Source organism: Macrotis lagotis, chromosome 1 (genome assembly GCF_037893015.1).
Source record: "Macrotis lagotis isolate mMagLag1 chromosome 1, bilby.v1.9.chrom.fasta, whole genome shotgun sequence".
Lineage (NCBI taxonomy): Eukaryota > Metazoa > Chordata > Mammalia > Peramelemorphia > Peramelidae > Macrotis > Macrotis lagotis.
In genome coordinates, this window is record NC_133658.1 from 425,144,225 (window position 1) to 425,157,199 (window position 12,975).

Here is a 12,975-nt window from a genome sequence, read left to right on the forward strand (position 1 = left end):
CTTCTCAAGGATTCTGTTTCTTCCTCTGTACCAGACCAGGAGCAGCAATAATTCACAAAATATAGTACTTTTAGATTAACAAAGTTCTTTTCCTTACAATAACACTTTAAAGTGTGATTATATCTAGGCTGTTCAGTTGTTTCAGTCAAGTCCAACTCTTTGTGACCTCATTTGGGATTTTCATGGAAAAGACACCAGACTAGTTTACCATTTCCTTCTCCAGATCATTTTACAGATAAGGAAATTAAGGCAAACAAGGTTAAGTGACTTGCCCAGAGTCACACAGGTAATAAGTATCTGGGGTTACATTTGAACTCAGGTCTTTCTGACTTCAGGCCTGGTGCTCTATCCACTGCACCACCTAGGGTCCCAATGAAGATATTATTATCCTCATTTTAAGGTGGGGAAATGGAAACCCCTAAGAGATATAATGACTTGCATTATGCAAATAGATGCATAGCTAACATCAGAATCCAAACTTAAGTCTCCTGATCTCCAAACAATATCCTTTCTACTTCACAATGTCAATGAAGACTTTCACTAAGCAATCTCTTCCTAAGAAACAAGTGGTATGGTAAAAAAAAAAACAACAGATTTGGAGTCAGAGGGTTCAACAATTGTAAATCTCATCAAAACATATTAATCCAATGACCTGTCTTGATTTTAATCCAATTTCTTCCATTGAGGGAGGGGAATGATATGAATATGGAAGGCTACAATGTGTTTTGTGCCAATTATTGGGAAATAACAATGGGTGGGGGTGGGGATTAAAGTACTTTGAAAACTATAAAATTCTCCATATATGGGAGTGCCACTTCCTACCTGTGTGACCTTAGGTAAGTCATTTTACATCTAAGTGCTTCACATTCCTCATCAGGAAAATGAAAGATCCCATTCAGAATCAGGAATCATAGCTTTCTTGCATTCTGCTGCACCTGTCTTTTCTATTGTTTCAGAGGTTGTGTCTCCAGCCAGATTTGCTGGGAGCAGAAACCAAAGCAGTCCCCTAGGGCTACTGTTGCTTCCTCTGAGAGACAATTTTTATAGGTAAACTGAAATATCTCAGCTGGCAAGAAACTAGAGGAAAATTCTACATTCTATAGAACAGATTTTATAACAACTGGAAGGAGACAAAGAAATCACCGAGGATTATACTGTAGTCTATCTTGACTCTTCCCCTCTCCCCCACACCTCTGTACCTAGCCTAGGGTTAGGCACAAAAGAATAAATAATTCACAGATAAAGAGAATCTATGGGCTGGAAACAAAAAGCATATTTTCTAAATTCAATTTCCTCATTTTATAGCCCAAGGCAATAGGCAACAAGCTCTCACATATTCCTGTAGATGAAATGGAGATATTGGGGCTGGATGACATCATAGCATCAGAGATCTGCAGGGTCTAAGAACTGAAAAGAATCCTAGAGGTTTAGTTTATTAGTGGGGAAAGCTGATGTTTATAGTCTCTGATTTGGCAGGACCCTCTCCCCCACCCCTTAATACCCTTGACAAGTAATCAGAGTACTAAATTCCAAAATTGGGAATTCTGACCATTTGAGGAAATTCAGATAAAAGGGAAAAGGGAGGAAATGCGTGGGAAAGAAGGGGAACAGTGGCTAAGATCTGTATGACCCTAAAGTTGAGAAAGATGAGGAACTGGGAGAACATGGTATTGAAGGGAACAGGGTTTGGAGTAAAAAACAAAAACAAAAACAAAAACAAACCCAACTCTGAGTCAGGTTATTGAGTAGGAAGAATGCCCTGGAGCTCTGGATGTGAAAAAAAGTAAAAATCTGCACTCAGAATGCAATGAATTTCCACTAGGATAAGGTCATTGTTGTTGCTCATCTTTCTTTCTCAAAGAGGACCAGTGACATCACAGACTGATGTCTTGACTTTCCAGCAAATTGAATTTAACTGAGGCAGAGCTGCTCAAAGTCCTCAGTCTCTCTCCAGCTATGGAAGTAATGGGCTGAAATGCAGTGGGTGACCTTGGTCTTTCTAAATTAAGGTCTTTCCCAGGTCTCTATTGAATGATGGAGGATGAAAAGCAGCAACAAGAGGCATGCTAATTCCTCTTCCTTACCATGTGTATCAGGAACTAAGATAAAGTTAGTCTTAAGGAGAAAGAAGAAGAGAGCTAAGCTGCAGGCAAGTTTGCTAACAAAAGGGAGGGTTCCACCACACAAGTGAAAAATAAAAGCCAAAGAACATGGCCTGGGGAGGGCTAGGGTTTTATTTATAAGAGAAGCTGATGCAGGTAGGTAGCCACTAATCTGTTCTAAAGTATTAGGGTTCACTTTCTTGTTCCTGAAAGTTATGCCTCCCTTAATATGACATAAAGGTCTGCCAAACCACACTAATGACTCATATTGAGCTAGAAGTTCATTAAAACGCACAAATCTTTTAGGTAAACCATCATCTGGTCAAACTTCTCCATCTTGTGACTTTTTTTAATTCAACTCTATGATTTTACATTAATCTCTTGTTAATTTGATCTTGTTATATCCATGCTCTATCTAGTCTCTAATGATTTTGACTCCTGAGTTTCATCCTTTGTTTTAGCTATCCATTCCATGTTCGAGTGTCATCTGCAGATTTGATAAGTATGTCATTTCTGCCTTGATCCAAGTCTAGGTATGTTCCCGATTGCTGATATCTTTTAAAAACGTAATGACTACCAGATGTGATCTAACCAGGGTAGGAGACATCTGGAATAACACCTTCATCCATCTTAATTCTAGATTGTGTTGGTCAAACCTAAGATTACATTTGATTTTTTTCCTGTCACATTAAACTAATAATTCAGAATTAATTTACAGGCCACTAAAATCCTCATCTTCTTCATGTGAACTATTATCCAACCACGTTTGCAGTTAGGTGGGATTGGAACTGATAGGATTAATGCTCAATGACAATTCGGAGAGAAGTCTTTGGAAAACATCATTTATTACTCAAGATTTTTGTCAGTGTCTTAGATAAAGGAATAGATGGCCCAACTAAAAGGGATAACTAATGTATTAGGTGGCCAGAGTTGTGTCCCAAAAAAGAATTTAACAGATTAAAACAATGAACTTAAAAGATGAAATTTTATGTGGGGGAAAAAAAAGTGATACCTGCTCTCTAAGAATAAAAAAAAATCAATTGGGTATTGAAGGTGTCTAGGAGATGCTAGAAGATGTCTTTTTGAAGTAGGGGTAAGAGTAAATTACCTTTTTTTTTAGCTTTTTTGCAAGGCAAATGGGATTAAGTGGCTTGCCCATGACCACACAGCTAGGTAATTATTAAGTGTCTGAGGCTGCTTTTGAACTCAGGTACTCCTGACTCCAGGACTGGTGATCTATCCACTGTGCCACCTAGCCACCCCTAGAGTAAATTACTTATTTTTTTAGGGTTGTTTTTTTTTTCAAGGCAAACCTAGGTCTCCCTATTAGTTTGTAAGTTCTGTAAGGGCAGGGATTGTCTTTTGCCTCTCTTTTTTATATACTCAGTGTTTAGAATATAGTAGATATTTGATAAAGATTGATTGATTGATGGGACCCCAGTTTAGGACTGTGTCAAGTGGCAGGTTTAGAGGATCCCAGTGCATTCCTTGGGGAGCAAAATCTCCTCTTTTCAGGGAGGATAAAGTGAGACAAAAAAAGATTTTAAGTCATCTCTCCTCTTTGGGACAAGAAGACAGCTGAGAAAAGTCAACTCCTTAGGATTTTGCAAGGCAAATGTGGTTAAGTGGCTTGCCCAAGGCCACACAGCTAGGTAATTAGAAAGTGTCTGAGGCTTGATTTGAACTCAGGTACTCCTGACTCCAGGGCCACTGCTCTATCCACTGCACCACCTAGCCACCCCTCCTCCTTAAAGTTTTAATGACAGTAATCAATTTAATTTGTTCCCTCTGTGAGCACGGTGTTCCAAGGGTTTATGCCCCAGTCTCTGCTCCAGGATTGGGTCTAATCCCTCTCAGAAGCAAAACTAGGTCAAGAGCAAGGCTATGGGGACCAGTTAGTCCCAAGGCTTACTTCTCTTTAAAAGTCCACACCCAAGAGTCAGGAGAACTGGTTCTACTTCTGGCTAAGCTATTACTTTTCTTTATGTCCTTGAACAAGTTTCCTCCCTTTTTACAGGGTCACAATTTCTTCATCTATAAAATGGGACTAAACAATCATTAATCTGCCATGCCTCCTTCATAGGGTGACTGTGAAGATGAAATCAGAGTTAGAAAGGTATAAAACAGAAGTATAAATTATTCTTACAATTACCATTATGTTATTTTGTCTAATTATACCCTTGTGTGAGCTCCCGGAGGAAATGAGGGTGGGTAGAGGCTCTCCTTTTTGGAAGACTAGTACAATTTTTCTGAATTTTAGTCAGCCACCAAATTTCTGCTTTGGGAGATAAGGAGAGAAGGAAGGTCTATGCCAGAGGCCTCAGTTGTGCCAAAGATTGGCTATCTTCCCAGGACTCTATTTCTTCAAGTACAGATGTTTATAAGAGAAGGCTTTGTACATTTGTCCAATGAAACCAAAAAAATATTTTCTAGAATTCTATCTTCAACTTCCATCCAACCTAAAACACAATCCTGTAAACAAATAAAAGACCCAGTGTCTCCAAATGAGCAAATAAGAAAGGAAGCCCTCGGTTCAGCTTCTGTTGGGTATGAAATTCAGCTCCATAGACTTCCCATTAATCTGGGGCAGGGGGAGTGAGATAGGGGAGAGGCATGGAAAAAGAGGGAGACACATCAGAGAGACGTTATACTATTAAAATCAGCAATGTCCTCTTTCCTAGTATAGTCTAGTCGGGGAGCCAAACAGTACTGAGGGATAGAGAGGCATTACCCATCTTCTCCTTGCTCCAGGACTCTCAATGCACTATAACAGGAAATGTCAGAACTGGAAGGCATCCAACTCACAGGACAGGATAGGTCTTTTCGGCCCATGGATTTTCTCTTCCTCTAAAACAGGAAGGGAACTACAAACTCCATGAGTTTCCTCAGCTTCTTTTAAGAGAGAAAGAACATTCCAAGATTATCCTTGGCCCATCCCCCCAATAAATTTGAAAACTTTTAGATCAGTGGGAGATTTAGAATAATGCTTTAGGACCTTAGCATTAGTAGATTGACTATTAGAAGGCTTATAACAAAAGATGATGGGAACACTGGGAAAGTTTAGAGATGTAACCTCATAAAAGCAGCATTGGGACTTTTCTTTAGTTTTTTTTTTTCCTTTTTACAAGGCATTGGGGTTAAGTGGCTTGCCCAAGGCCACACAGCTAGGTAATTATTAAGTGCCTGAGGCCGAATTTGAACTCAGGTACTCCAGACTCTAGGGCCGGTGCTCTATCCACTTAACCACCCCAGCATTGGGACTTTTCCAAAGATCCCTTTGTTTCCTTTTCTGGAGAAGCAGATGAACGCCTTCTTTCATATGCCCTTGTACAGATGAAGATCAAATAGGGAAAAGAGGGTTAAGTGACTTGTCCAGGGTGGTCACACAGGTAGTGTCTGAAATCACATCTAAACTCAGATCTTCCTGGTTCCAAGCCTAGTTTTCTATCCACTGTGCCACCCAGATGCTCCAAATATCCTATTAGGATCCTTGTAGTGTCAGAAGAAAAACAGGAAAAAGGGGTGGCTAGGTGGCGGAGTAGGGGCGGCTAGGTGGTGTAGTGGATAAAGCACTGGCCTTGGAGTCAGGAGTACCTGGGTTCAAATCTGGTCTCAGACACTTAATAATTATGTGTGGCCTTGGGCAAACCACTTAACCCCATTTGCCTTGCAAAAATCTAAAAAAAAAAAAAACCCAGGAAAGGAACCCACGGATTACATGAACACCCCCCACCCCCATCACAAATTTAGAGAAGGATAACATGTTACACTTGATATGAGTTTAGAGTAGCATTCCCAGAGAGAATGGTCATCTCTCTTTATCTTTCTTTCTACCCCTATCCCTGGCTCCCTCATCCCCTCCAAAGAAATTTAAAATTTCCACCTAACAAACCCCAGCCAACAAAATTAGAATCTTTTTTTTCCCCTGCTTCATTTTCACAGCGATTTTTTTTTCAATTCAATTTGGATACTCCCTCTCTGTCCCTATTTTTTGCAAGTGAATATATGTGTGTGTGTGACAGAGATAAAGACATAGAGTTTTTTCGCTTCCATGAACTTTACAATCTCTTCAAGCTTCATTCTGCCTAAGGACCTTTTCTGCCTGCCACAGTGATTTACTATTAAAGGTTTTTTAAAAACTAAGACTATGTGAAGGTGAGTAGTGGATTGAGCTGATTTTCATTCAGGTGACCAATGGTTATTATCCTTGTCCGTGGGCCAAAATATTGTCATTGTGATGATGATATTTATTTTAATTTATGTTTAATGAATCTACACTTCCGTTTTCAAAGATGGGCTTGGGGGGCAGCTAGGTGGATAGAGTGCCAGCCCTGGAGTCAGGAGTACCAGAGTTCAAATCCAGCTTCAGACTCTTAAAAATTACCTAGCTGTGTGGCCTTGGGCAAGTGACTTAATCTCATTTGCCTTGCAAAAACCTTAAAAAAAGATGGACCCGTGAGAGTAAGAGACCTTGAGTATAACTGACCAAAAGATTTGAAGAAATTTGTAAAAGAAGTATGTCCTTGTGAAGAACCTGACTAATAGCAATAGCCTTTGACTTTCTGAATCTTGGTTTACCAATATTCAAAGCGAAGATAAGCAGATTTGGATCCCTTAAGCTGAGAGAGGATGAGGATGGGGAAGAGGGTCCCAGCTGCCTCAAACAGTACATATAGATTGGGTATAGTAAAGGGGTCCACCTTCCCAATCTGGAAACCATAAATAATCAGCCTAGATCCAAATATAGTATCCATAGCCAGCATGGGCAGGGCAGAATTTCAAGGAACCTCCGACCAACCCAGTTTCAAGATAAACCAAAGGCATGGGATTCAAACAAAAGGGAAATTGGGGTTGAGAGGGAAGAAGGAAGAGGTGACCTGTAAAGGTCATAAGCTCCCCATCACTGTAGTGTTTAGGTAGAAGTTGGATGACCCCCCCCCATTAGTGATGTTAGAGGAGTTTAGTTATTGGTTAAAGTAGAAATTACTGTGATTCTATAAAGGTTGGTCAGAGGCTTCACAGAGAAGGATGGCAGGTGTATAACTGGACTAATAGATAAAGAATCTGAGTCCCAGTAAGAGATGAAGTAACCTGCCCAAGGTCACACAGGTAATCAGGGGCAGAACTGGGATGGGCAAGCAGGGGATTTGGAGATAGAAGGAATCACATGTAATATCTACTCCTCATTTTACAGAGGAGAAAACTGAGGGACAGAAGAGAGAAGTGGTTCTACATAAATGGAAGAGGCAGGATAGGAACTCTGAGCTTATGGCTTAAATTAAGCACAGCTTGGGAGTGTTGGTGCCATGTATAAAGCCCTGAGCCTGGAGTCAGGAAGACCTAAGTTCAAATTTGACCCTATGCAAGTTCTAGTTGTGTGACCTTGGGCAAATCACTTAATCCTGTTTGCCTCAATTTCCTTATCTAGAAAATGAGTGGGAGAAGAAAATGGGAACCCACTCTAGTATCTTTGCCAAGAAAACCCCAAAGGGAATCATGAAGAGTAGAATACAACTGATAGAACAGTACCACAAAGAGTCAGATACAACAACAGTCAACAACCACTTTATTCTTCACTCAATCTCTCCTGTCATCCCCTGTCCCTAGGAAAGATTGATTCTCTAAGCAGTGCTGAATTAAGCAATGATGAATTTTAAAACTAAGGCACAGACTCCATGTATTATTAGGGGATCTTGCCTCTGGTATGGGGCATACCTGTGTCAGTCTCAAAGCTTCTTGATCTTGAACCCTCTGGGTAACCATGTGCACTCTTTCATCAGCTTGGATGCATTGAATTATCATCTTCTATACATATCCCTCTCTGTATTAGAAATATATAGAGATTGGGGCAGCTAGAGGGCACAGTGGATAGAGCACTGACCCTGGAGTCAGGAGGACCTGAATTCAAATCCAGCCTCAGACACTTAATAAATACCTAGCTGTGTAACCTTGGGCAAGTCACTTGACTCCATTGCTTTGCAAAACAAAAAGCAAAAAAAAAATACAAAGAAATTTATAGAGACCTATAACTTTTATATATGTGTGTCACTCTCTCTCCCACAGCTCACAGCACCATTCTCTGCATGAAGCCTTCTTCATCCCAGCTTCCCTTCCAAACTACATTTAAACAAGTTTGTATATACTTGTACTTGTTCATCTCATATTTCAACTGCATACATTTCTAAATGTGCTTGAACCATAAACTCCCTGTAAGTAAGAGTGTTTCATTCATCATATTTATATTCCCAACACCTAAGGGGTTTTCTTGCAAAGGTACTGGAGAGATTTGCCATCTCCAGTGAATTAGATTAAATGACTTGTCCAGGGTCACACTGCTAGTAAGTATCTGAGGCTGGATTTGAACTCAGGTCTTTCTGACTCTGGGCCTGGGGCTTTATCCTATCCTGCAGCACCTGGCTGCCCCTGCAGTATCTAGGAAGCACTTTATAACTACAGATTGACTGAAGTCAGTTCAGCTCAGATTGTGTCCTGCTTGTAGATCTACCAATCACCTCACTTATCCTCAAATGCATTTATTTGTTAGGAAGTTTCCCCTCACATCTAATTGGGAGATTATTATTATTATTGACAATAAATAACATTGCTACAGCCCTTTAAGGTTAGCAAATCACTTTACATATGATGTTTTCTTTAGTCCTTACAACAATCCTGTGAAGTAGGCCTATTGATATCCCCAGTTTACAAATGGAGAAACTGAGACCAAGTGACTTGCTCAGAGTTACACAGCTTTTAAGGTTAGAATCTGACTTCCTAATTCATTTTCTATCTATTCTACATAAAAATACCTAAGGGCCACAGAGAAATGCCTAACAAGATGGCACTGGAGATTCCTGTGGGAAGGATGGCTTTGGGTGAGGGGAGAATTGGTGAAAATTCAAGAGGCTAAGAGGGATAGGAGGAAGGGCAACCTGAGAATTGATAACATTGTGGACAAAGGGATCAATGCCAGCCGGGGCAGAGCATAGCCCAGTTTGGCAAGAATACAGATTAGGTGGGAGAACCCTCCCCATGTTGGCACTGAAGCCATAACTTACTATTAGTAAAACAAAAGTGGCAACTTGAAATTAAAACTGAACCTGGAGTCACAAAGACTGCTCTTCCTGAGTTCAAATCTGGCCTCATGCACTTTCTAGTTGCGTGACCCTGAGCAAGTCATTTAGCCCTACTTGCCTCAGATCCCTTAAATGGAAAATGAGCTGGAGAAGAAAATAGCAAACCACTAAAGTATCTTTGCCAAGAAAACACAAATGCAATCACAGAGAGTCAGACACCACAGAATTGAATGAACAACAACAAAGGTTTTGATATACCTGTCATATTAATGACACACATCTGTGAAGTGTCCAGATTCTCAGATGTTGTTTGGATTAATTTGTTTAGAGGTGTGTGTGTGTGTGTTTGTGTGTGTCTGTCTGTCTGTCGGGTTTTTTCCCCATGAATGTCTAGCACATTGTAATCTTCAAACAGGGTTATCTTTGTTATATTGGCATGATCTGTGACTTGTACATTCAGCAGTAACATTTTTAGCAAGTTTTATCAGCCAACAGTATTTTCAGTTCATAAATATTCAAAACTCCTATACAAGAAAAGATTTAAATTTGCTAAACAAAAAGACTGAACTTCAAGTCTCTGTACAGTTGGTAATTGCTTATTGAATTAATTTTGGTGTTAGCACTGCAGGTGCTGTGCATACTCTGATTTTATGCAGAATCTCCTTATGTCTGTGGCTCTCACCTAACAGACCAATATTAGGTGAAATAAACACAAACTGTTTATTAAAAAATCCCTAATGTTATTTTTACCTCACCAGTGATATGGGAGAATGTTAAGTTTTTATCTTAATATTTAGTACTGTTAAGTTGTTTAATAGAAATGCACAAATAACTTTTTAATGACTCAAGTCAGTAACCATTGATAGAAGAGAAAATTCCACATTTGCCTTCAACTAGCTGTGTAACCTTGCACATATTCATATATATGGGAGGTATAGGTTAATCTTTTAAGATTCTATCCAATTTTTTTGACAGACAACTAAGGCACTGGTGGTGAAGGGATATGGATATATTGCAAAATACAAGAGTTTAGGTTTTAAGTTCAATTCTGTTGATCTTCATGTTAAAATAGTTGGGGGAGTTATATCTACAGTATATAATCCAGTTTGTTAGCTTTCTTTAAGAGGCCAATTCAACTCAATTCTAGAACAAGCTATTAAATACCTATTCTATGTACCTTCTGAAGATAAAGCTGAAAAGGGGAGATGACGTGAGGCCAAAGCCAAGGTAGAGATGAAGAATGATGAACTTTCACCCTGACTAGAGGAGGCCAGCCTCTGATTTATTCAGTCACTGGCTCCCAGGATTTCCCTACCTTAACAATGCTCTACATACCTCCCATAGGACCCCCTCACAGGCAACAGGTGCCAAAGCTGGCCAACAGGTTTCTGGTCCCTCAGGAGAGTAACCCTGCCCAGGTTTAATGAGTAACTCACTTGTCCTCAAAAGGAGAAGGTTGAAGCCCAGTATGATGTAAAGTGGAAGTGGGGGGGGGGGGGCAAAAGGGGAGTACAATTGGAAAGGAAAAGGGGTATTGAATAAAGAAGGTAGCTTGCAAAACATGGAGAAATAGGAAGTAGTCAAGGCAAAGTTTGCAGGTACACCATGGGAAAAAAAAGCAAAGGGTGAGAGAAGAAACCAATGAGAAATTTGCCAAAGTGCTGTTCCCTGATCCAAATTTGCTCCCCTTAGCTCCATACTACCTGACAAGACTCAGAAATAGGCAAGAAGAGGAAGAATTCCTATTCTGGGAACAAGGAGACCTAGGTTCTAATTCTACTGGCTATGTGACCTCAAACAAATCATTTCTCCACTCTCAGCCTCCATCTAGCCAGATGGTGTAAACAGTAGAGTGCTGACCCTAAAGTCAGAAGGACCTGAGCTCATGTGTGGCTTCAGACAATTACTAGCTGTGTGACCTTGGGCAAGTCACCTAACCTTGACTGTCTCTCATCCAGGGTTATCTCCAATCGCCCTGATTCATATCTGACCATTGGACCCAGATGGTTCTGGAGGAGAAAGTAAGGTGGTGACTTAGCCAGCAACCCCACCCCCCGTACCTCAAATCCAAATCATCTGCCTGTCATGACATCATTTTCTCTGATTTCATGTTCTTCATTAAAACAACAAAAAAATCCAAAGAGGAATAAAGAAAAGGTATTAGAGCCTGCTTCCAGTCCAGGACCTTTGGTCATCAGTGATAAACCTGTGTGGAAAAAGGGATCCCCATGTTCACCATCACCACCAACAACTAACACTTGACAATTCCCATAGGCAAGTGATCCCAAGAACGCCAGGAGTAGAAGCACCCCAGCCTAACCACTGGCCTTGCTTCCAGCCTTCCCCACCCCCAACCTTAGCCAAGGAAACAAAACAGCTACTGAAAACCCAGAAAAACCAAAGTCCTTGCCAAAGTCAAATGGTACAACATCAGAAAATGATATGATTTTATCAAAGGAAATGGCATTAAAGAAGCATCCTCAATGGCTTCGTCACTGCCCCATGAGAATCATGGAGCCTTTCCATCTGACTTGGAAATGAAACTTCCACTGTGGGTTGTCTTCTCCTGGAGCACAAGGACTGTCCTTTTCAGGTATTCAGCTGGCACTTAATAAATGCTTAGTCATTCATTCATTGTTAGTAATTGGTGAGATTTTCATGAAAAAAATTTTAAAAGCTTCACAGAAATTTTAAAAATTACTTTGGCACTTAAGGACCCACGATTTCTATTGATGAGCTTAACCCCAAGGCCACACAGCTAGGTAATTATTAAGTGTCTGAGACCGGATTTGAACCCAAGTACTCCTGACTCCAAGGCTGGTGCTTTATCCACTATGCCACCTAGCCGCCCCCATTTGCTTTAATATTTAGTTAATCTAGATAATGTAGGCAAGCAACATACCTAAACACTGTCTATAAGTTGTAAACCTATCAGTTGCCTCATCTGTAAAATAGGAGTTGGTGTTGGGTGTTTGACTAAATCTGTGGTTCTCAAACTTTTTCATTTGAGGACTTTTTATACCTTAAAAATTAGTAGGCAATCCCTCCTCCAAAGCTTGTGTGTGTGTGTGTGTGTGTGTGTGTGTGTGTATGTGTGTTTGTATATGAGTATGTGTATTTATAGATATATACCCATTTACTGTAACAAAAATGAAAACATTCTAGCTTTATTATGAAAATAATTTTGATCTCACAGATCTTCTGAAAGTCTGTAGATATCTCCTGATCACACTTTGTAAGAGGCTGAACTCTGATTCCCCAGCTACCTTGTTATGTTATTTATGTTCTATATTATCTATACTCTATGATTCTAAGGCCCCTTTTATACCTTATGGTCTTAAGAAATCTTAAAGGGAATTTATATGCTAAGTAATTAACTTAGAGTCACACAACCAATGAAAACTGGTAGTAGAATTCAAACTCAGGTTGGCTTCCTTATTGTGAGGCAAGCTCTTCATCCTCTGCCCCATGACTCTTTGAAGGAGAGCTGAGGAAGAAGGGAATAATGGCAGCCACTATGCAAAAAACATAGAAATTGAGCTGGAATAGTAAGAAAGGGTTAGGGTTAGGCCACCTAGCCACCCCTTAACAGATGATCTTAATGAGTTGCAATGGCTTTGAAAAAATTATCTACAGGGATAAGTCTCTCTGCCTAAAAATGAATGAGCTAGTTAATAAGTAAAACTGGGTCATTATAATGTCTGCTGTGACCCTTTTCAAATCTGTTAATCATAGCATGTATGTATTTATCACCAAGATCATACACTATGTATGACCAGGTGGAATTTACACCAGGAAAT

The 12,975-nt window shown here is 40.0% G+C and overlaps 1 protein-coding gene across 1 annotated transcript in view; it reads right to left on the reverse strand.

The window, feature by feature from the left end:
- DEGS2 (delta 4-desaturase, sphingolipid 2) overlaps positions 1-12,975 on the reverse strand; it is an 84,939-nt gene that overhangs the window by 3,083 nt on the left and 68,881 nt on the right. The gene's annotated exons all lie outside the window — the stretch shown is intronic.